General features: G+C 43.7%; 2 non-coding genes across 2 annotated transcripts; both read right to left on the bottom strand.

The window, feature by feature from the left end:
• Positions 1 to 4,524: 4,524 nt before the first annotated feature.
• Positions 4,525 to 4,596, bottom strand: TRNAM-CAU (transfer RNA methionine (anticodon CAU)). Its single transcript has one exon. It is a non-coding gene; the product is annotated as a tRNA-Met (tRNA).
• A 378-nt stretch (positions 4,597 to 4,974) lies between these two features.
• On the bottom strand, positions 4,975 to 5,045 carry TRNAG-GCC (transfer RNA glycine (anticodon GCC)). The gene has a single exon. It is a non-coding gene; the product is annotated as a tRNA-Gly (tRNA).
• Between the last annotated feature and the right edge of the window lie 17,180 nt (positions 5,046 to 22,225).

The following is a 22,225-nucleotide window of genomic DNA, read 5'->3' as shown; positions in this document are numbered from 1 at the left end:
AGGCGTCCCGCCTGGCGCATTACAACAAGCGCTCGACCATCACGTCGCGGGAGATCCAGACGGCCGTGCGCCTGCTGCTGCCCGGGGAGCTGGCCAAGCACGCCGTGTCCGAGGGCACCAAGGCCGTCACCAAGTACACCAGCTCCAAGTGAGCCCGCCTGCAGCCGACCGCAACCCAAAGGCTCTTTTCAGAGCCACCTACAGTTTCAGAGAAGAGCTGATGCATTTTGGCTGTAGTGAGTTGCCTTTGGTAGTGTTTGGGGGGCTAGGTTGGGAGAGGGGAGGTAGCTGGGAAGAAGGGTAAAACGCTGGATAAACATTTAGGCTCACTACCATGCCGATTTAGTGTGGGTTCTTTGACGCCCTCTGGAACGAGGCATCCAGTTTTGCGCTGCCGCAGTCAATAGCCGAAATTTCGCCTTTGGTTACACTTTATCAATGGCCCCTGTCGTTAAGCCTTGGGGATTGGCGGCAGATCTCGCCGATAAACAACCCTACTTGGTGGAGAGCAGTTCCCTAATTTCATCGTGTTCTTGAACTCTGCATCCTATTCCTTCCCTCCTTTTTCTTCGTTCTTCCTGGCGTTGATGTTTTTCCTTGGGAGGCCCTCGGAGCGGCGGGTTAGGGCGCACTGCCCTCTACTGCCATCCTGTGGCAGAAAGCGGAGGCAGAGATCCAGGGCGTTGCTTTTTCCAGATCGAATTGAGATGTTTTCTTCGAAGTTCAACTTCCCAAGGACGACCGTGAGCTGGGGTACATAGAGTCACTATTTCTATCTCCCTTCAGCCACTGGATTTAAGTCTCTCCAACAGTCGGTCGTGCTCATGAAAGAAGGGGAGTCAAAGATGTCAATAAGTAAATAAATAATCAAAATACTCAGCAACCTAAAACAAACAAAAAAACCCTGTTCTGTATTTCTGGTCCTCAAAGTATAAATACTTTAATGTTTCCTGTAAACCTAAACATCTGACAGAACACTCATACCCTTGATTTTGCTGGGCAGCTCTTTGAAGACACGTCAGGATTTAGGAATATGATTACATATAACTAAGTTGCACTTTCTTTACCAAACAAGTCAGTATACACTTGGTAACCTTGGTCATTTTGCAGGTCCCTCTGCCCTTTTAAATATGTGTGTTTCCCCCTAAGTCTGACTCTTGCTCTTTGCTCGTAGAGTTTCTTTCCAAATGTTTCTCTTAGTCCTTCTTTGACACTTCCCTACCTAACCAAGTTCAAACATCCTATTAAAATGCTTGCATTCGTTTTCTGGTGTTGCCACAACAAAATACCATTTATTTGGGTGGTTTAAAAAAACATATTTATTTTCTCAGGGTTCTGTGGGCTTCAAGTCCAAGATCAAGGTGTGAGCAGGCTTGGCTTCCCTCCTGGGCTTGCACCTGAGAACTCATGTGGCCTTTTTCTCTGTTTGCACACCTCTGGAGTCTCTCCCTTTCTTCTAAGAACATCAGTCCTATAGGATTAGGACCTTCCTTATGACTTCATCTAACTTTCATTACCTCTTAAAGACCATGTGTCCAAATACAGTCGCACTGGGGTTAGAGCTCAAATATGTGAATTTTGAGAGAACATGCTTCAATCCATAACAGCACATAAGGCCATTTTCCATGCTTTGCTCTCAACCTTCTATTCCAGATTGTCTTTCATAAAATACCTACATCTAGCTTAAGCTGCCACTAGAGACAGCTGTGCTGTCCCCCAAACCAGAGGTTTAAAGTCAAATGCTCACAAAGGCCCAGCCCATAAGAGCGAAACTGGCTGGATACTAGAAATCAGGCCTCAGCTCCACAAAGAAAGGTGCTCTTTGCTAGTTTGCTTGAAGCACATGGACTCCTGACACCAAATTTTGTTTTCCCGGTTTTAATAGCGTATTTCACTGTTCTCTTACTGCCGCTATAAGAACAACTGTACGTTGAAAAATGCCAGCTAGCATCTGCCCGTGAAGGGGACCAGTTGGAACGTCGGAGACCCGAAGAACACAAGGCCTATGCAATGGGTTTCACCTGATCGTTGCCCTGCGGAGCTGCAATCCCTGGACAGCGAAACTTTCCATTTTTCAAGGGGATATGCATTTTAATATGGGATATTCTAAATTTTCAGTATAGGCAGCTAGTAAAAAATGTATAACATAGCGCAGATTAAACAAAAAATGTCTGCATGCTTCATCAAACCCTTAAGCTCACAGGTGGAGATCTCTGGGCATTAACAGAGATTTTTGTGCCCATGACAAGCTGTCCTATGTCCTTCCCCTGCCACCAAAGCCCAGATCCCATGCCCAGATCTCTCCAGCTTCCTAAATCCTCCCCTGAAAAGAATCTGTTTGCTTGGCAGCTCTGGGCAGAGACCAGGCATCCACCAGCTATTTCGTGCCATTTAAGTAAATGGATAAAGAAGTGAGCTAAAAGAAAACTTTAAAATTCTTTAAGCCACTACCAACAATGAAAGAGAAGTGGTGAAAGGTATTTGGAGTTGTTTATTATGGATTTAATAGTTACCTGGATAAATAAACCCATTCCTCTCTAATTATGTGACCTTTGTCTTATTGTGATATATTCTCTACCTACTTTTCTTTGGTCTAGTCTCAACATTTTCTCCGTTTTCTTTTGCTGATTGTCCCCATCTCTCCTGTCTCATCACAAAGGAAAGGAAAGAAACTGTAGAGGCCACAAGAATCTTAAAGTAAGTTCCACTCCTTCCCTTCTTACTGTGACTCCCTTCTGCAAACGGCCCACCCTTGCTCCCTGAACCCAGGCTCTTTCTTTCTCTCTCTTTTAGCCCATTTTCTACTGTCTATTTAAATGAGACACAGACTCTCACATTCTGTTTAAATCAACTGTCTAGTGAATCACTGATTTTATTTTATTTTATTTTTTACTTTACCTTCATGCATATGAAAGAAATAAGAACCGAATTGTCTTCTGACTGAACAAAGAAATATCACAAAGGTAAAGGTCTTGAAGGCGAAAAGGCAGTTCCAGTTAGCATCTTACGACGAGGGCAACACATTTTTAAAGAGAAAGACATCAGAAACCAATATTGCACTGTATGTTAACTAAGTAAAATTTAAATTAAAAAAATTTAAAATTAAAAAATAAAGAGAAAGACAATCATTTGCAGACTTAGAATCCAAACGTGACTTTCAGAGGTCATACAATCTGAAGTCAGTCGCCGTCTTTGAAAATCCTTCATCGGAAGTATCAGTGGCCAGGTCCATTTTATGAAGCCCTCCAGGATCTCTTCCTCAGCAGCTGCAGAGAAGGGGCTTTCTCTGTCCTGCACCAGAAGAGGTCTGTGTTTTCAAGGTTAAGTGCTGGCATTCCAACCTGTCGGTACCTACCGATAAAGGCAGGCCTGAGAATGAAATGTTGACATGGAGAAATAAAAAGGGGAGGGGCGCCTGGGTGGCTCATTAGTTAAGCCTCTGCCTTCGGCTCGGGTCATGATCTCAGGGTCCTGGGATTGAGCCCCACATCGGGCTCCCTGCTCCACGGGAAGCCTGCTTCTCCCTCTACCACTCCCTCTGCTTGTGTTCCCTCTCTCGCTGTGTCTCTGTAAAATAAATAAATAAATAAAATCTTTAAAAAATAAAAAAATAAAAAGGGGAAAGGGGGTTATTAATAAAAGAGATGTGAGTTGTCAGAACAGATTACCAACTACTTGGAAGCGGAAGAAGGGGATCCCAGGGTGGCCTCTCACTGACTCACTGTGGTGCCATGAGGCAGCCTCCAGGTACGTGATCTGCGGAGGGGCGCGTCTTTGGTCGCCTTTAACTCATTAGATTATTTTACAACCTGATAGAGAAAGAATGTAAGTTGTAGATATTAATAAAGTGCAGATGATTCCAGGTGATGAATGCGGGAAGGAAGGTGGGGAAGACTGAGCTGGTCTCAGTCTCGTTGTCCTCCTCCAAAGCTCATCAAATGGACACTCAGCTCTGCAAGAGGAATACGGCTCCACGCAAGGAGCGACTAGGCCTCTGAAATTCTGCGGTTTGGAAATCTCAACAGTCACCATCCATGTAGGACTTGGATCCAGAGCCTCCAAGTGAGGACTACAAGTGAAGGCGAAGACTTCGAGGAGTCAGAAGGCTCGAGCTCTATCCACCACTCATCCAGGCTGCAGCTGCTCCTTGCAAATAACAATTATTCACCCAACGGCCCCGACAAGAAGGGGAGAGATGCCCATCAAATTCAGGTAGAGTTGCCCTGAAAAAGATACTAGGATTGGGGCTGCCGTTTAAAAGAGGGCTTCAGTTGCTGTGTGCTTTTTTTTTTTTTCCTAGTGATGGGTTAAAATCAATTCTCTGCTCTCCGACAGGGGTCACCTGACCTTGCTTAGTTTGAGATCTCTGATTGGTGGATTATTTTCGTCCAAAAGTTACTAAAGCTTTCCTTAGAAACGCAGGGGAAAGAGGATTCTAGGCCCATGTTCTAAACTCATCCAATCTGGGGGGGGGAGCGGGGGGGCCGGGAAGGTTGAAAAACAAAGCAAAAACGACACGCCGCTTAGCAGAGGATGGTTTCGATCCATCGACCTCTGGGTTATGGGCCCAGCACGCTTCCGCTGCGCCACTCTGCTCGCTGCGGCAGGCGGCCTCTAAGTAATCCCTTTATCACATCTTCCTCTAAAGGCTGCGGCCTTTGTCCTAGTTCTTCTTCCTCCTCAAAGCCTGCACATCCGTTTTATCCACGCTTCCAACAACAGAATGAGTCCAGAGCACACCGACTCCACATACTCTGAAAGCAGGAAATTCGATGCGCCTGTCGGGGAAACGGCGGCCGCCAGCCTGCGCCGCTGACCTCCGCGGAAGCGGCTCTGCGTCCCGTCTGAGTCCCAGAAGGGATGAGCAGCCTCAGAAACCGCACGAGGAAGGGATCCTACTACTACACGGGGGCAATTTCAAAACGATCTGAAAGGATTGAAAGGGAAAAAAAAAAAAAGAAGCACACAGACCGTTGCATTGGCCGGGAATCGAACCCGGGCCTCCCGCGTGGCAGGCGAGAATTCTACCACTGAACCACCAATGCCTGGCGTGGGAAACGGGGAGCGCCGGGAGTAGAAAAGGGTTAGCCTGCTGTTTTTCTCGCTAATACCAATACACGTGCATTTCTTTTTTTTTTTTTTTAGCTCGTTTTCTGCTCTTATTGACTAGAACCTTGTAATAATCCTTCTTCCCCATTTTCCAGGAAAACCTCACTTTCGTGGCAATCCCGCGACCCGGAGCCCGGACGGCTGGGGGCGACGCAGTGGGACCCCCGGGCACGCGGCGGGCACAGCGGGGTGGGACCCCCGGGGCGGCGCAGGGAGGGGCCCAGCATCGCTCTCTGCGGGCCGCTGGGGAGAAAAGCAAGGCAGGGGGAGAGGCAGGCTTCGGTTGCCGTGGTTACGTAGGTGGCACCGAAGAGGTCTCAATGAAGGGTAATTTCCAAAACAAAAACCAAAACAGGTACAATCATAACGGTCCTATGAATATAAAAATGAACTCCTTTTTTAGCCCCTTAATGAAATAACTGATGAGATGTTACTACCAGGTCAGAGGAGAATTCGAAGGGATGCCACGTATAGATCAGGGAATTTGATGTGAATGTGTAAATAGGGGCGCAACTGGCTTTTCCGCGGTGGGCGTGGGTAGGGGGGAGTGGGCCGAGAAGGAGGAAAATGTCCCATCAGGAGACACAACTAATTTGCGTGTCTATAGACACGAATTATTTTCTATTGCTATCAGTTACCTACAGTTCACAGAGCTGTAAAATAGCTCCCATTGGACTAGAATCAGATGACACAGAAGGGCCTGCCAACATTTCCCTTTGCAGCACAGACTTTCCTACAGTCTTTTTCTTTTTCAGGGACGTCTGCCAATTGTGAGGACAAAGTTAAGGGCCAAACTCAGAAGCTAAACACCTTTAAAATCTCACCATTGCTCCGGGACCATGATCCGCAGCTGAACCAACCAACCGAGTATGGTCTTTCTTAAGGACCCCACTGCTCATTCATCCATCCCCACCCCTACCCTCTCCAGGAACCAGGGCCTCCCCTTTAGCTCCTGCTTAGGGGCTCAGCTTAGATTGGGGGCAGGGAGGCAAAGAGATAGTGTGTAACTAGGTATAGATAAACATGAATTCCTTAAAATCATGCACAAGACCCGACCTGCCCATTACACACACACACACACCCTCATCTATTCCTGCTCCCGCCTTCTTCGCGCGCTCCAACCATGGAGAGCTATGCAGTTCAACAAGTGTTTAGTGTCTCTCCCTTGTGACCCCCAAGCTCTCCCCTCGAATAGTCACGGAGTCTCTCCTCTCCTCAGTCTCTCTCCTCCTCAGGAGTGTCTTTCATCCAGAAACTCTAGGCCATCTTATCACTGAGGCCTTTCCTGAACACTCTACTTGACGCAGCCATACCCTCCCTCAGAAGGACGCACACCTTCGACCCCTCTTTCTTACTTTGTGTTTTTTCTCACTCATTTGGTTCCCCATGACATACCATTCGTTTCCCTTTCTTTTCTGTCTGCTTACCAGAGGAGAGGCTCCCAACAGAGATTTGGTGTGTTTAGCTCCCTGCTGCATCTACAGCTGCTGAGACCTCGCGGGCAACTACCAGATGCTCCGCTGAGCTGAGCAGACGAATGAGCGCGCACTCTCCAGCATGGTATTGTGCGGAGTGCGCCCTTCCCCGGCCCCGTGTTGGCTGACTCCTCATCACTCTACTCCTGCCTCTCCACACCGACACTAGGTCCCGCCTCAGGGTCTCCCAGTTAGTGTCAGCCAGGGGTTCTCAAACTTCAGCATGCATGGCGGTCACCAGGTGGGCTTGTTACACAGCTGGGCCACGGACTCTAGGGCTGCCGGTTCAGCAGATCGCTGGTGGCGCCCAAGAACTGACTGTCGTAGCAAGTGCTCGGGAAGCACCACACTGACAAGACTCACACTGGCCCCCCTCCGCCCGCCCCCCTCCCCACCCCCGGGCTATATTGTCTTAGGTTCAAATGGGCACATACTCCTGTTGACCTAGTCCCTTAAAAGCAGGAACTACTGAAAATCTGAAAAACAGCTCCTCTTGATCCCACTGGGCAGGAGCAAGGTGTAGGGCTGGATGAATGTTCCCCCTTACCGCGTTGGTTCTTTGGCTGGCCTAATAATCAAACTGACGTAAGACCGATGCACTGGAGAAAAAGGAATTTAATCTCCTAGTATGGGAGCCCCATCAAAATACGAGACTCAACCAAGTGACCAAAGCAGGGAGCTTGTATACCTTTCAGACAAAGAAACGATACATTTGTGAACTGACAAGACAGAGAGAGCAAACATATTGCATTATTATTAACTTGATTTTCTCTCTACCCCTATTGATATAGGCTCTGTTGGGGAGGAAAACAACTTTCCCTCTATCTTTCATTGCTCTTGGCTGAGGCCTCCCCCCGCCTCCATTACCAAACAGATGAACAAGAAGAAACAAGCGAGTTTAATAACAGGTATACCTCAGGTCTCCATAGGAGAGAGCTGTACTTAGGAAAACTCCCCAGAACGGCCCAAGCCACTTCGGCTAAAGATGTTGAGGTCAGGGTGGGAAAGAGGCAGTATGGGAAGTTGCCAGGCAAAGCACAGTAAAGTTGCTATACAGACTTAAGTCTGGGGCCTCCCCCCCCACCCCCCCCATAGAATTTCTAGTGATTTACAGTCATCACTCTCTTCCCAGTATAGACAGGGAGTCACCCTTACAAATGGAGATTTCTCTTCTAAATGTAAATCATCTTTACAAAAGGGTACCTTCTACTCTGTTTTTAGAGCTTCTGGGTCTGCTTTTTCTCAAAAAAAAAAAAAAAAATCAGTTTATTTCGGTGTGGATTATTCTGCTATCCCTCAGTTGTGGTTTTCTTTTTAACAGCCCTAGATTCCCTATCTCTAGTGATAAGGATGCCTTGTACCCTGCTGGTACAGGGAGAGTACCTTTCACATGGGAGACTTATCTCTTGTTTTCAGGGAGACAAGCAGGGTCAGACTATCCTTCTTGCACTGGCTGTTTCTCATGTAGCTTTAACTAAAAAAAAAAACAAAAACCAATGTGTCACAGTGGCGTATTTTGGGGTGGCAGATTCTGCTCCCCTTCATGTCACCCCCACAGACTTGAGGAAAGGATATCTGGAAACCGGAATTAGTTTTGACTCCCGTCTTTTCTTTAGAGATTAGGCCATGTCTAATCTATCAGTAAACAGTGCCAGCTCACACTTCAAAATATACCGTTAAAAAGAAAACTACAGGCCCCAGATGGTGTCACTTGGGCCAGGTCACCAAACCTGGGCTTCATAACTAACCCGATTGCAGTTCTGACCTCCCCCAGAAATGCAGTCTTACGCGGTCAGCCAGGAACTTCCTCGTCCGCACTAGTGAGGTAGTCTGCCCCCTGGGCCTCTCCATCCTTAACGGCAAAGCAAAAGAAGGTAATCTGCAGGATAAAAACCCTCTGCTTTTCCCCCTAAGGGAAGTGACCTTGCCTGCGACAATCTTTTCTTTTATTTTGCTAATAACTTACTTATCCCACCCTCCCTCCTGTAAAAGCCTCCCATTTTGTACACCTCCCCAGAGCTCCCCTCTACTTGCTGGGTAGGATGCTGCCCACTCCATGAATCACTTAAGAAAGCCAATTAGATTGTTTAAAAAGCAACCACCACCACAGGCCCCAAATGGCATCACTGAGGTTAAAGCCCCAAATCAGGAAACCAAGACTTAATCCCTAAACCAACTGCAGTTTCACCCTCCAGGAATGTAACCTTCAACCGGTCAACACAGGATTTCCTGGTCAATACTAGGGAATTTACTATAGACCCCTTCCGCTCCCCTTAGGAGGGCGGCCTTACCTAAACAATGTATTCCTTGCTAATAAATTCCTTCCTTCTTTTTTTAATGCCCTCTCTCTGCCTTTAAAAACCTTTCTTTAATTTTAAATTAATTTTAAATTTTAGTTATACAGTGCAAGATCGGTCTCAGGAGTAGAATTTAGTGATTTATCACTTACATATAACACCCAGTGCCCCTCACACATCATTAAGGCCATGGTCAACTTAATGCCCATCCCCCATCTAGACCATCCCCCACATCCCTCCCTCCATCAACCCTCAGTTTGTTCTCTATCCTCAAGACTCTCATATGGCTTGTTTCCCTCTCTCCTTCCCCCCTTCCCATATGTTCATCTTTTCTCTTGCTTAAATTCCACATATGAGTGAAATCATATGGTATTTGTCTTTCTCTGACTGACTTATTTCGCTTAGCATAAAACACTCCAACTCCATCACGTCGTTGCAAATGGCAAGATTTCATTCTTATTGATGTCTGGGTAATATTCCATTATATATATATATATATATATATATATATATATATATATATATAAACCTCATCTTCTTTTTCCATTCATCTGTCAATGGACATTTGGGCTCTCTCCATAGTTTGGCTATTGTTGATAATGCTGCTATAAATATCAGGGTGCTTGTACTCCTTTGTATCTTTTTTTGTATCCTTTGAATAAATACCTAGTAGTGCAATTGCTGGACTATAGCTCTATTTTTAAGTTTTTGAGGAACCTCCGTACTGTTTTCCACAGCGGCCACACCAGTTTGCATTCTCACCAACAGTGCATGAGGGTTCCCCTTTCCCTGCATCCTTGTCAACATCTGTTGCTTCTTGTGTTGTTAATTTTAGCCATTCTGACAGACGTGAGGTGGTATCTCATCATAGTTTTAATTTGTATTTCCCTGATGATCAGTGATGTTGAGCATCTTTTTGTGTGTCTGTCAGCCATCTGGATGTCTTCTTTGGAAAAGTGTCTACTCGTGTCTTCCACCCATTTCTAAACTGGGATTATTTGTTTTGGGGGGTTCAGTTTTATTAGTTCTTTATGGATTTTGGATACTAACCCTTTATCAGATACGTCATTTGCAAATATCTTCTCCCATTCCACAGGTTGCCTTTTAGTTTTGTTCATTGTTTCCTTCGCTGTGTAGAAGTTTTTTTGTTTTTTTTTTTTAATCTTGATGAAGTTCCAATAGTTCATTTTTACTTTTGAAAAACCTTTCTTTAATTTAGCTCAGTGGAGCTCCCCTCTATCTGCTAGATGGGATGCTGCCCAATTCATGAATCATTTAATAAAGCCAATTAGATCTTCACATTTATTTAGCTGAATTTTTATCATCTAACAGTACCCAGAATCTCACCACCGCTCACCACCTCTATCATTACACCCTGGTCCATACTACCAGCATCTCTTAGTCAATTATTGCAAATGTTGCTGACTGCTCTCCCTGCTTCTGCCCTGTTTGTACTATAGTCTATCATGTCCCTCCTCTATTCAGACCATCTTACCCACCATAAAAAACAAATCCTACAGTGACCCATCCTTCCTGTAGGGAGGAAACTTTTCCTCTACCCTCTTAGGTTCAGTTCCTAGAATGTGTCAATTAAAGACATTAACGGGAGAAAAGGCATACAGATTTTATTTTCAACTTTATGTGCATGGGGACTCCACAGAAAAGAAATGAAAAATCCAAGGAAGCAGTTAGCCTTGGAAGCTGACATTCCATTTTAACAAAGGGTGAAAAATTGTGGAGAAATGAGCTGACAAAGGAAAAGAGGGGCTTGGCTTCTGGGAGCAGTGAATTGTGGGAAGGAAATATATGGGGAAATTAATAGACAATAAGGGTTATGTTAGTAAAGTTTGTTTGTGCAGACTCATCTCGGTGCTGACTTTCCAACTGCCTCATGGCCATAAAATTCCCCCAGAGAAGGGATTTCTGGCAGACCTCATTTCTCAGAATTGTCTGCTTTTAGTCAGATAAGGGAGCTCCAAGGAGGTGTCTTTCTGCCTCTTTTGAGTGTCAATTGCCTTCAGCTCAAAATAACCCATATGCTAATCTGGCATGTTTTGGGGTAGCATGTTCTGATCCCCTTCATACCTCTACCTCTAATCTGTCTCCCACCCCTCTCTCCCTTACTCACTTCACCAAGGTCTCACCGCTGTCCTACATGTAGGAGAGGAAAACTAATTTCCCCTTTAACCTTAAAAATATGACTGCCAGTTATTTTACCAGCAAAAATGGGTTCACTTAGCAATAGCCAGAGACTTGCAATCTGGGACAGTCAAAGCCATGGGCAAAGGAAAACGCCCTTTTGTAGAGGATCAGGGAATTTGGGAAGGTTGTTATAAACTAAAAGTTCATTGGAGCGACCTGAGATTTCAAAGTGTACTAGCTTTTCATCAGCTGAGTTGAGATAGTCTCTCATTGACTGGGCTGTAAGCGATGGAGGGGAGGAAGGCTTTTTTCCTCCTGCTGGGGCAGTAAAGCCACCTGCAAGGTCTTTCTGTTGCATCTGAAACTGACAGGGCGCGCTGGCGTGAGAGCGCCCTCTGCTGGCCCTCTGACTCCATTCTTAAAGATACTTCCTTTTATTAATTTTCATAGCTTCTACCCTTCTAGGTTCTTGGCTGAGACACCCCTGTAATAAAAAGACAGATTAACAGGAGAAAAACAAACAAGCATGATGTGGATACCCCCTGGATACTTGGGAGAGACCCACGAAAACTCCCCAAAATGGCTCAAGCCACCACCTTAAATACCTCTCCAGCTAAAGACAAAAGAGCCACTGTTGGGGACTGGGAGGGGAGCCAGTTATGGGAAATTTTCAGGCAGATTTAAGTCTGTGTCTAGACATTGGGTCATCCTGTTCTTCCAGGTACAGAGAGGGTATATGACTTTAAAGGACAACTTCTTGCCTCCTGGGGATCTGGGGAGTGGCTGCAAACCTTGCAAATCTCCCCATTGCAGTGAGACTCCAGAGATTAGAGACCAAGGAGCAAGGCTGGGCGTGGAAGGTGCCTCTGTCACCCTTACAAGGATGATCCAGGGAGAATCAGGTTGGCTACAAAAATGTACAGGAGAGGTTTGCCGCCTCTTGGGGGCTAGTAGGAGCTCCTCTAGCAGAGAGAGACATGGGCTCAGAGGTGGAAAACAGTGTGCATTTACAGGGTGAAGGAGGCTCACCTAAGGAGGGAAGCTGATGGACAGGGAAGTGAAAATCCCAGAGATCAGGGAATATGCATCTTTGGTCTCAAAAGTCCAAGACCCTTGGCCGGTGGTGACATTCAAACCCTTGTCCCTGAGAAAGGATTTCACTCTAAAACGGAACTGGAGGGGATGAAACGGAGACTCTCCTGCATTGCCTCTTTAGAAGGGAACTTAAGACGCTGGAGACTGACTTCCCACTAGTGCCTGATGTATAGAACACCAAGACTTAACTCCTGACCAAGGAACAGCTAGCAAGAACCTCGCTCCTGGGTGACTGGGTGGCACAGTCAGTTAAGCACCTGACTCTTGGTTTCAGCTCAGCTCTGATCTCAGGATCGTGAGATCCCACCATCCAGCCCTGTGTAGGGCTCCGTGCTGGGCGTGGAACCTGCTTGGGATTCTCTCTCTCCCTCTGATGCTCCCCCTGCTTGTGTTCTCGCTCTCAAATAAATAAATAAAATTAAAAAAAAAAAAAAGACTGCTCTGGGGGCTAAGGGCAGGCTGCCCCAAGATGGGCAACTTTGTCATATTGGTTATTTTATTTATTATTATTTTTTTATAAAAACATTTTTTAAAAAGATTTTTATTTATTTATTTGACAGAGAGAGACACAGTGAGAGAGGGAACACAAGCAGGGGGAGTGGGAGAGGGAGAAGCAGGCTCCCCGCAGAGCAGGGACCTGACCCAGGACTCGATCCCAGGACCCTGGGATCATGACCTGAGCCATGTACTACAGGCTAGTAGGAATATGAGTAGCAGGGAGGTCCCATAACGTCTCACCTGGGAGCATACTGTCAATAAAGCACATAATTATTGGCTTCATTACTGGCTTCAGTTCCAGGACTCACCTTTGAAGAATCATGGAAGGCACAGATGTGTTTAACATGGGTAGACTATGCTATATTAAAGCATGATGCAGCAGTTATCTTCGCGTATTTAAAAAGGAGTCATGGGGGGCCTGACTGGCTCAGTTGGAAGAGTGTATGACTCAATCTCAGAATTGTGAGTTTGAGCCCTATGTGGGGTGTAGAGATTGCTTAAATAAATAAAACTTAAAACAATAAATAGGTAAAAGGCAGTCATGCACAGAGCATAGTTTGTTCCATAAAAGTTAGAATTCCTACTGATGGGTTAAAACAAAGCAGATTTTAGCATGATATAAGACGGGACTCCCAAAAGATTGACATTACATGGTGATGACGCAGTGAACCCTTCTGGCAATGTGGGAAAATAGAAACATACATAAAACAGAGACTGGATTACATAATCTACCTAATGCCTTTCCTCTTCAAATTCTGTTTTAGGAATTCTTATAGTTAAGTCACATTTTTCATAACCATTTCTGTTAATGACCAAAGGAACAAAAGCAGATGGAGAGAAAATTGTAGACACAACCAAGTGTTTGGGCGAACGTCACATGGAAGCTGTTGGAAGCATTCTCGTGGCTTCTCAGGAAAGGGCTGAGCAGAAGCTACCCCAGGAAAAAACGGGATGGCTCGAGTGGGTAAACCTCTCTGTGGAGGTAGGGTTTTCAAGTACTGGAGGGAAGCTGGACCGCATGGCTTGTAAGATCCCTTCCAGCCTGGAAAGTCTATGGCTGTCTCCGTAGCAATCTAAGCGGGATTTGGTATAAGAAATAACTTCCTGAAGATGATATGTGGACTATGTTAATACAGGATGCAGCAGAGAAGTCAACTGTATTTGTTTCTGGGGCTGCCATAACAAATTATCAGGAGCTTGGTGGCTTAAAATAACAGAAACTGATGATCTCATAGTTCTGGAGATCATGGAGTCCGTAAGGTCCCTCCCTCTGGAAGCGGTGGGGCTAGGGAGGAGATCTGTTCCTCGTTCCTTTTGTTTCCAGGAGCTGCCGGCATGCCTCGGTATGACTCCTTGACTTGTCATCCCACTGCCCGCTCTCCTGGTTTCGTATCCCCTCCTCCTCCGTGTGCCCTGGTCCATTCTCCCTCTGCCTCTCTCAGGAGGACACCCGTGATGCACTTAGAGCCCACCCAGATAATCCAGGATAACTACCACTCTCAAGATTCTTGACTTCATCACCTCGTTTGCCAGAGAATGTCACATTCACAGGTTCTGGGCATTAGGAAGTGAACATATCTTTCCAGAGTCATCATTCAACCTTTGACAGCATCCATACCATCAGGGCGATGTAACCAAAAACCCCCAAAGAAAGAAGAATAACATTAACTTTGAGAACTTTTAGATTCTTAATCAAATGAACAAGAATCCAACTTTATTCCTACACCTACCTAAGCATCATCACTATTTATTGTCCTTAAATGTGTGTGTGTGTGTGTGCAAAATGGTGGTTTATTAAAACACGGGTTCAGGACCTGTGAGCAGAAAGAGTTGCACCTGGGTCTTGAGGAGTGGTGATTATATACTTGGGAGTTAGGGGAAGTAAGGAAAAGGGAGGTTTTCAAAAGGACTTTCACATGCTAAAGAGGACCTACCAGATACTGAAGACCTTGCCATTGTCAAGTTAAGGTTCTTTGCCCCTTCCAGCAAGGTATTAACATTTAGTTGGGAGATTCCTGGAAGAATGACACACATGTCCCACCCAGGAGTGGGGGATGGGGGGCCCTTGCAGGGCGTCAGCTTGTGCTTTGCCTTCAGCCAGCCTTCTGCTCCCGCATCATTTCCCCCCCTGAACAATTTTGACCCTTAAATCTTTAAGGTTCAAAGGTGGAATGTCTCATCTTCTGTAACGTCTTCCTGCCGAATAGGGGCATAGAGATGTCCCTACCTCTGGGTGAATATTGGTCAGCTGGGGAGCAATGAAAGGGGGGGAGCTGAACCCAATGCAGTCAACATGTTTGAACCTCCTTGAGTAGAAAAGATCATCTGTCAGCTGGAAGTTATGGCAGTGAAGGAGTCTTGACACTAGGCACGGAGACACCAGAAATGGCAACAAAACAAGGTTAATATTATAATGAGAAAGAGAAGTCTGAATAAAAGGTCTTTGATAGTTGACCTTTGATAAATTTCCTCCAGTCCAGGAGTTTTAACCAATCATTAAAGAGATCATTTAAAGTGCCAATTTGAGTTAGAAACCCAGAAAAATTTTTTGTGGTAATCTGGAATGTATATGCAGCATTGTTTTTATGATAGTGCAAGTTTTATATTCATGCATTTGTATTACTTTAGTATTTAATAGAGAAATGCTATTTTGAGTGTCATTTAGGGCTCTGACCATGTACTTATTAAGAGCTTCCACATGCCAAACAACATCCTCCAGTCTCAGAGAGGGAACAAAGATGGATGTTAGGTGGTTATACCAATGAGACACAGAGCATGTCCACCGTGGTTTTAAATTTGGAAGGTTGGCTGGGTTGGTATAATGGCTTTAATAATGCGTCCTTGCATCTAGGCAGAACCCAGAGTACAGTGGCCTATCCAGCCTGGGGGAAGCCGTGGCCACAGGTTAGAGCTGCATAGCCACTGGGTCCCAGCCAGGAGCCAGCCATCTAATACTGGGCCTCCTTGAACTGCAGTCAGGACTTTAAGGGCTATTCGGTTTTGGAGGGCCATCCTTTGAATTTGTGTGAATTTCAGGCCCATTTTGGATCGGGGAGTTATGGCTTGATAATAATCCCCTCCTTAAAATTGCTCCATGGGCATGTAAGACTAGAAAGGCATTTTGGGGAGTCAGTATAAATATTAATTTCTAAGACTTTTGCCAGTTGCAAAGCACAGTTGGGTGCTATTAATTCTGCTTTGGGGGCAGACGTGTTTGCTGACAGGGCTTTGGCCTCAACAGTCTGACTTAGACTGACTATAGCATACCCAGCTTTTCTTACCCTTCTTCTCCATGAAGCTACTACCATCAGTAAACCAACTGTCGCCTGCACTTTCAATAAGGGCATCTTAAATTTGGTCGACTAGAATAGACAAGATCAATAACTTCTGAACAGTTGTGTTCTATAAAAGTATGATGGTCAGGTCTGGGCATAAGGGTAGCTGCCGGGGGTTAAGTATTACTTCATGCGTACCTGTAAGCGTTGCCTCTCCTCGTCTATTGGTGGCCTTTGATCCGTAAGACACTGTGGACCTGATGTGAAGTCATTCCAGTCTTCATAGTCATTACATGACCTCATAGTCATTACTGTCCCATAGCGAGCTTTGAGGTTCCTTTTACCAGAAACACTGCTGCATGCTTGGCTAAAGCCTTTGTTTGTAATTGTACCTCAATAGGGGTGGCTTCCAGGATAACTAGGACTATGAGGGATGAAACCATCAAGAAGACCGCTTTGTTTGGGGCCCAGCCTTAACAATATCCTAATTACAAGGAATCACTGGCAAGTGGGAGAAGACTTGTCAAGAGATAAGGGCAACCCCAGGTACAGTATCCAATCCAATCGTAAAGAAAGTGGGGTCATCCATTATCTCCACAAGTCCATAGTCAACCCCATGGAGTGGGATGTGCTCTGGCTTTTAAGGAAAAATTTTATCATCCCAGCCACACAAATTGGTCAAGGTGTTAGTGGAGTTATACAATCGTTGGGGAATCAATCCCATTTTCCAGCTATGATTAAATAATCATAGGCACATGGGGTCCTGTTATTATCCTCGCAGAATAAAAAGCATGAAGATTATCTAAACATGAGATATTGTAGAAATAGAAAAGGTATTTGTCTGAAGTTCACGTCAAGTTGTCTAGCTTAAGCAAACAACATTTAAAGACCATCAGATCTAGGATTTAACATCCACAAAGGTGGGTTATTGAAACATAATTTTTCTCTCTACAGTAATCCTCATTTCTAGAGATAGCCAAATCAAGACCAATTCATTTGCAGAACAAGTCCAGTTTTAACAAACTTGGTTTAATTATTTACATAAGCTCAGCAAGAATGATTGATCATATAGATCTTTTAGAATCTGCTTTGCCGGAACTTTTATAAGGAATCTCTAGGTTGAACTCTTAGTAGCCTCTCCCGGCCAGAAGCCAAGCCAAGCACTTGCCATCAGACATGCCTGCAATACCCGTAGATGTGGGCGGATTCCTCTTCATGAGGCCCCCAACGTATCTTGAGGTTCCTGCACCTGCCAGGAAGTGACATTCTCTACTCACCTGGTGAGGCTGCTGGGAACTCTGTGAGCAAGGTATCAGGCCAACAGTTTCAAGGGGCTTTATGGCTCCAGGTTTCATAAAGTCAACCTTAGTTCCTTAAAGCTGTTTGGTCATATCTGAGTCTATACATGCCTCTCTCAAATATGACATTCCAGTCAAAGCCTTGGTAAAATAACCAACATTTCCAATGGTGTCCTGTTACATGGAGAACAGATTCTTATTGAACTTATGCAAATGACTATGATTGCCATGGAAGAAAGAACATTTATTGAGACCTTTTCAATCAGAGGGTTCAGGTAGAGAGAAAAGGTAAATGCTTTGTTCACAGATGAATACTTTATCACGTCTCCGTTAAGTCATAGATGTTAAGGGAAAGTTTCCTTAATCTGGATGAGTAAGCACTAGAGAATCAGCAATGTTTTAAATAAGAGTCACAAAACCATAATCTAATCTTCTTAGTTTATTTAGTCCCATGTTACTATTTCTGGTTCAGTGGGAATGCAACTTTTTAGTTAGTTCTGGAAATTCTGTCCCATTTCAGTTTTAGAATTTAAGATGTCAAAAACCTGTATTTGTCCTAAAAGTCCTTTATATGAATTTCCTTGAAGATGAAGCATTTTACAAGAGAATAAGAACAGTAACTATAAACGACAAGACTCAAAAATGGACATGGTTAAACATCTGATAAGAGGTTACAACTTAGCTGGCAAGGAAATCCGGGTATTTCTGTGACACATAACACTTTAATAATCAAAATATTGAGTGATGATGACCTTTTACCAGAAGGTAACATGCCAAACAAACAAGCCTAATTAGTCAATGAGACTTGTTTACGATTTAAATCTTGGGGAAGTTTGCTAAAATCTTAAGAAGTTTTAAAACACATGCCTAAATAGGATTAGGGATCATCAAAGACCTGATAAAGGCAAAAACGCAGAAACTGGTTTTCTGGGCAGACAAAAGAGAAAAAACCTTTGTTTACATTTTCTTATCAAGAGCAGACCAACAATTCAAGAAAACTTTTTGAAAAGAGAGAAAGCAGACTTTCCATGTTATACCAATGTACTTTTAAAATACATTCATTTCAATGTTAGTCCGTTCTGACCACACCAAAAATTCCTTTCCAAGGATTTCCCATCACAAACTTTCTACAACTTTCTTTTGCATTCAGATTTTATCTCAAGCCATTTATTTCCAAATAAACATCTTTTTTAGGACAAAATTACCTCCTTTTACCTTCGCCATTAGAATTTTTAAACTAACTACATTTTCCTGTTTGAAACAATTTTGTGCAGATACAAGCAATTCATATATTCAATATAGTTTTTAAAAGGTGAATGAACATTAGAACCATATAGATAGTAATCAGAAATGAGTAAGGGACAGGCGGGGCTAGGTAGGGAGAGATAAATATGGGGCTATGTGATCAGGCTTACAGAAATCCAAAAAATGTGGAGGTGTGGGAAAACCACTGTTCTTATTCTCTTGTAAAATGGTTCATCTTCAAGGAAATTCATATAAAGGACTTTTAGGACAAAAACCAGAGATCTGGGAACAAAAGGAACCACCCTGCCCTAGATGTGTGGGGTGAGTGTCTTTTTTTGATAATCACCTGTGACCAACAAGGAATAGCCAGACGGTAAAAAGGAAGTAAGCCATTGAAGGTGTTATTGATAGTCCTTGATCAATGGTGATATCAATAGAAACATTAAAAGGATTTAAGTTCCCTGGTTAGCTTTCTATAAAAGACCAACACTAAAAGCCCTCATTGGCAACCCTGTCGGGACCCATCTCACTCTTGAGAGCTTTTTCTGTATCTTCACTTAATAAACTTCTATTATCTTCGCTTAATAAACTGCTATCGCTTTATTCACTCCTCTGTCGGCGAGATTCATTCTTTGACTCTGTGAGACAAGAACCTAGCTCTCCTGCTTCAGAAAGACAATTGAATTTGTGTATTTGTGTGTAATTTAAATATAGACATAGTCACACTTATGTCCATTGTTTACATTAAATATGATAATCATTATTACCACAAAGATACACGCCTATCAGTATGCAGTACACCCTGCCTGAGGTTCTCGGTGGTCTGGCTCCGGGGCTCAACTGAAGAGTGGCAAGTAAAGAAAATGCAAACCCACTGTTTGAGGTCCTTTTCTGGGAGAGTGCTGGAAAGGGAAGGAAAATTCTTCTCTACCCTCAAGTTCTCCCAGCTGGACTAAGAATTAAATCAGCAGGAGACAGATTAACAAGAGAAAAAAACAAAAACCAAAAAAAACAAAGTTTTATTCTGGGCACATAGAGGCCCAATTATGAAATTGAGCCCTAAAGAAATGACCAAGGCAGACAGTGTTTATACTTTTTAGATAAAGAGACGATAAATCTATGAGGATTTGACAGGACAAAGAAAACTGAACTTTGGGAACTTCAAGTAGTGAGGAATTCTAAACAGGATTTGGGCTCAGTAGTCATTAGTGAGAAGGAACAAGGATTGTCTCTACAGCCCTCTTGGCCCTGGATTCCCTGCCTCTGGTGAGAAGGCTGTCTCTCCACCTCCTGGCACAGGGAGGGCAACTTTCTGGGAGATTTCTTTCCTGCTTTCAGGGGACAGAGGAGGGTCAGAGGGTCAGAGAGTCCTTCTTGCACAGAGTGTCTGTTAAGTAACTTTTATCTAGAATAATCAACATGACAAAGTGGCCCATCTAGGGTGGGGATGGGCTCCGCCTTGCCCTCCACACTGTTGTTCTGTGGAGCATCTTAGTCTCATAATGTATCTCTTCAAAGGTGAGTCCTGGAACCAAAGCCAATAATGAAGCCAATGATTACGTGCTTTATTGACAGTATGCTCCCAGGTGAGACGTTATGGGACTCCCTGCTACTCATATTCCTACTAGCCTCTAGTACATAATATGAAAGAAATACCTCTGCATTAATTTACGTTCAATTTCACCCATTTACTTATGGCTTCTATCTTTTAATTTTATTTCTGACTTGCCTAGAATTATCAGTTTCTCTCGGTTTGGTGTCACTTTTAATCTAGTATGCCTGTCATCTCTGAGTTCATACAAGTTAGTGGTAAGTGCATGTTCTAATAGGACAAATGAATATAATTCCTGTGACAACAGTACCTTCCTTCCAGAGCGGGAGGGTTTTAAGAATCACCTTTTGAGGGAGGTTTTACTCGCAGATAATGTAGAGGCCACTTTTAGACAAGAGGCTTGAGCAAGAGGACCTTGAGCAAAGGACAAGGGCCCACAGTGACCACCGAGCTGAATGCAAATAGGCTCATTAGGCAACCCACCTCGGAAGAGCCATAAGCCCTAACTAACCAGTGGGCTGCTTAGAACTAGGCACAGTTAACAAAAAGGGGAACGTTTCATACCTCCCCATGCCTCCCCCACTCTGCCCTGTAACTGTGGGTCCTCACCACTGTCTCGTGGCAGTCTTTCCTTTGCTGTTGGGCCCACAGCTCCCTTGCAGTGTAGTCAAAAAACTTCTCTCTCTTTTGTTCTGCCCTGGGTGAATCCTTCACCTCCCGCACTGCTAGCCCCCCATCCTCAATGGGGTCGCCCCACACACAGGAGCAAATAGAAATGCTCCACCATCTTAGTACTACATCATATTATACAAAACTATGAGAAGTGTGCAAATTCTACTCAGAAATCGAGATATGTTACATATGTATAACATTTCCTAATAATACCAGTCTAGTACATCTATAAAAATAGACTGTTAGTTTAGTATTTGTTGTTCTAAATGAAACCAGAATGGATTCTAGTTATTTAGAGTATATAGTTTAAATAATGTATTAAATATATTAACTAATATATTAAATATATCAAATAGTACATTACATTAAGTAATAAATAATATAGCACATAAGCTAATATACTAAATAATCAATATGCATTTAAATAAAATATATATCATATATTTATATTAACATATATTAATATATAATATTTTAACTTACATAACTTTTAAAATAATCACAAACTGATAGTAAAATATTTGTATATGTATCTTGTATTAATTGTATTACTTCAAAGTTTACCATTACATCATGCATTGAATCGATTAGGGGCTCATCTTTAAAATTGCAAAATACCTCAATTCCCATCACTCTGATTTCACTGCTATGCCTCATAATTCTTTAAAGGTTACTGACATGGACTTTGAGATCATATAAAAATTTATCTCTGGAAGTCCAGTATATTATTTATTCAGGCTTCAAAATATGAATGTATTTTCTTTGGGGAATGTCCTCTCATACTTCAATCTATTCTTTTAGTGTTTCGCTTCCATTTTCCCTTTTAATTATATTCCTCATCGATGGAGATAAAAGATAGGAACTCAGCAAAACATCTTCACTTAGGGGCCCCTGGATGGCTCAGTCGTTAAGCGTTTGCCTTCGGCTCAGGTCATGATCCTGGGGTCCTGGGATCGTGTACCGCATCCGGCTCCCTGCTCGGCGGGAAGCCTGCTTCTCCCTCTCCTGCTCCCCCTGCTTGTGTTCCCTCTCTCGCTGTGTCTCTCTCTCTGTCAAATAAATAGATTAGGTTAAAAAAAAAAAATCTTCATTTATTTTAAATATTAGCCCAGCAGTCTTTAAAGTGTGGTCCCCTGATCAACATTACCTAGGCATTCATTAGATATTCATTAGATATGCAAATTTCCAGCCCCCTCCCTCACCCAGACCTTAGAAAATCTGGGGGTGTAGATTTTAAAGCCCTCCAGGTGGTTCTGATATTTTTACAAGTTTTAAGATCCCTTGTGTTGTGTTGTAATTACCCTGAGGCAGAAATGTCTGCTGTGATTGGAAGATCTTAAGAAGAAACGTGCTAGAAAAAGCTTTTGACAAAGTACAGCATCCTTTCTTGATCAAAACTCTTCAGAGTATAGGCATAGAGGGTACATACCTCAATATCATAAAAGCCATCTATGAAAAATCCACAACGAATATCATTCTCAATGGGGAAAAACTGAGAGCTTGTCCCCTAAGGTCAGGAACATGGCAAGGATGTCCACTATCACCACTGCTATTCAACATAGTATTA

Source organism: Leptonychotes weddellii, chromosome 8, assembly GCF_054177405.1.
Source record: "Leptonychotes weddellii isolate Sample4059 chromosome 8, ASM5417740v2, whole genome shotgun sequence".
In the NCBI taxonomy this organism is placed as follows: Eukaryota; Metazoa; Chordata; class Mammalia; order Carnivora; family Phocidae; genus Leptonychotes; species Leptonychotes weddellii.
Note: the sequence above shows the minus strand (reverse complement) of the source record. Positions and strands in the feature narration are given on the sequence as shown.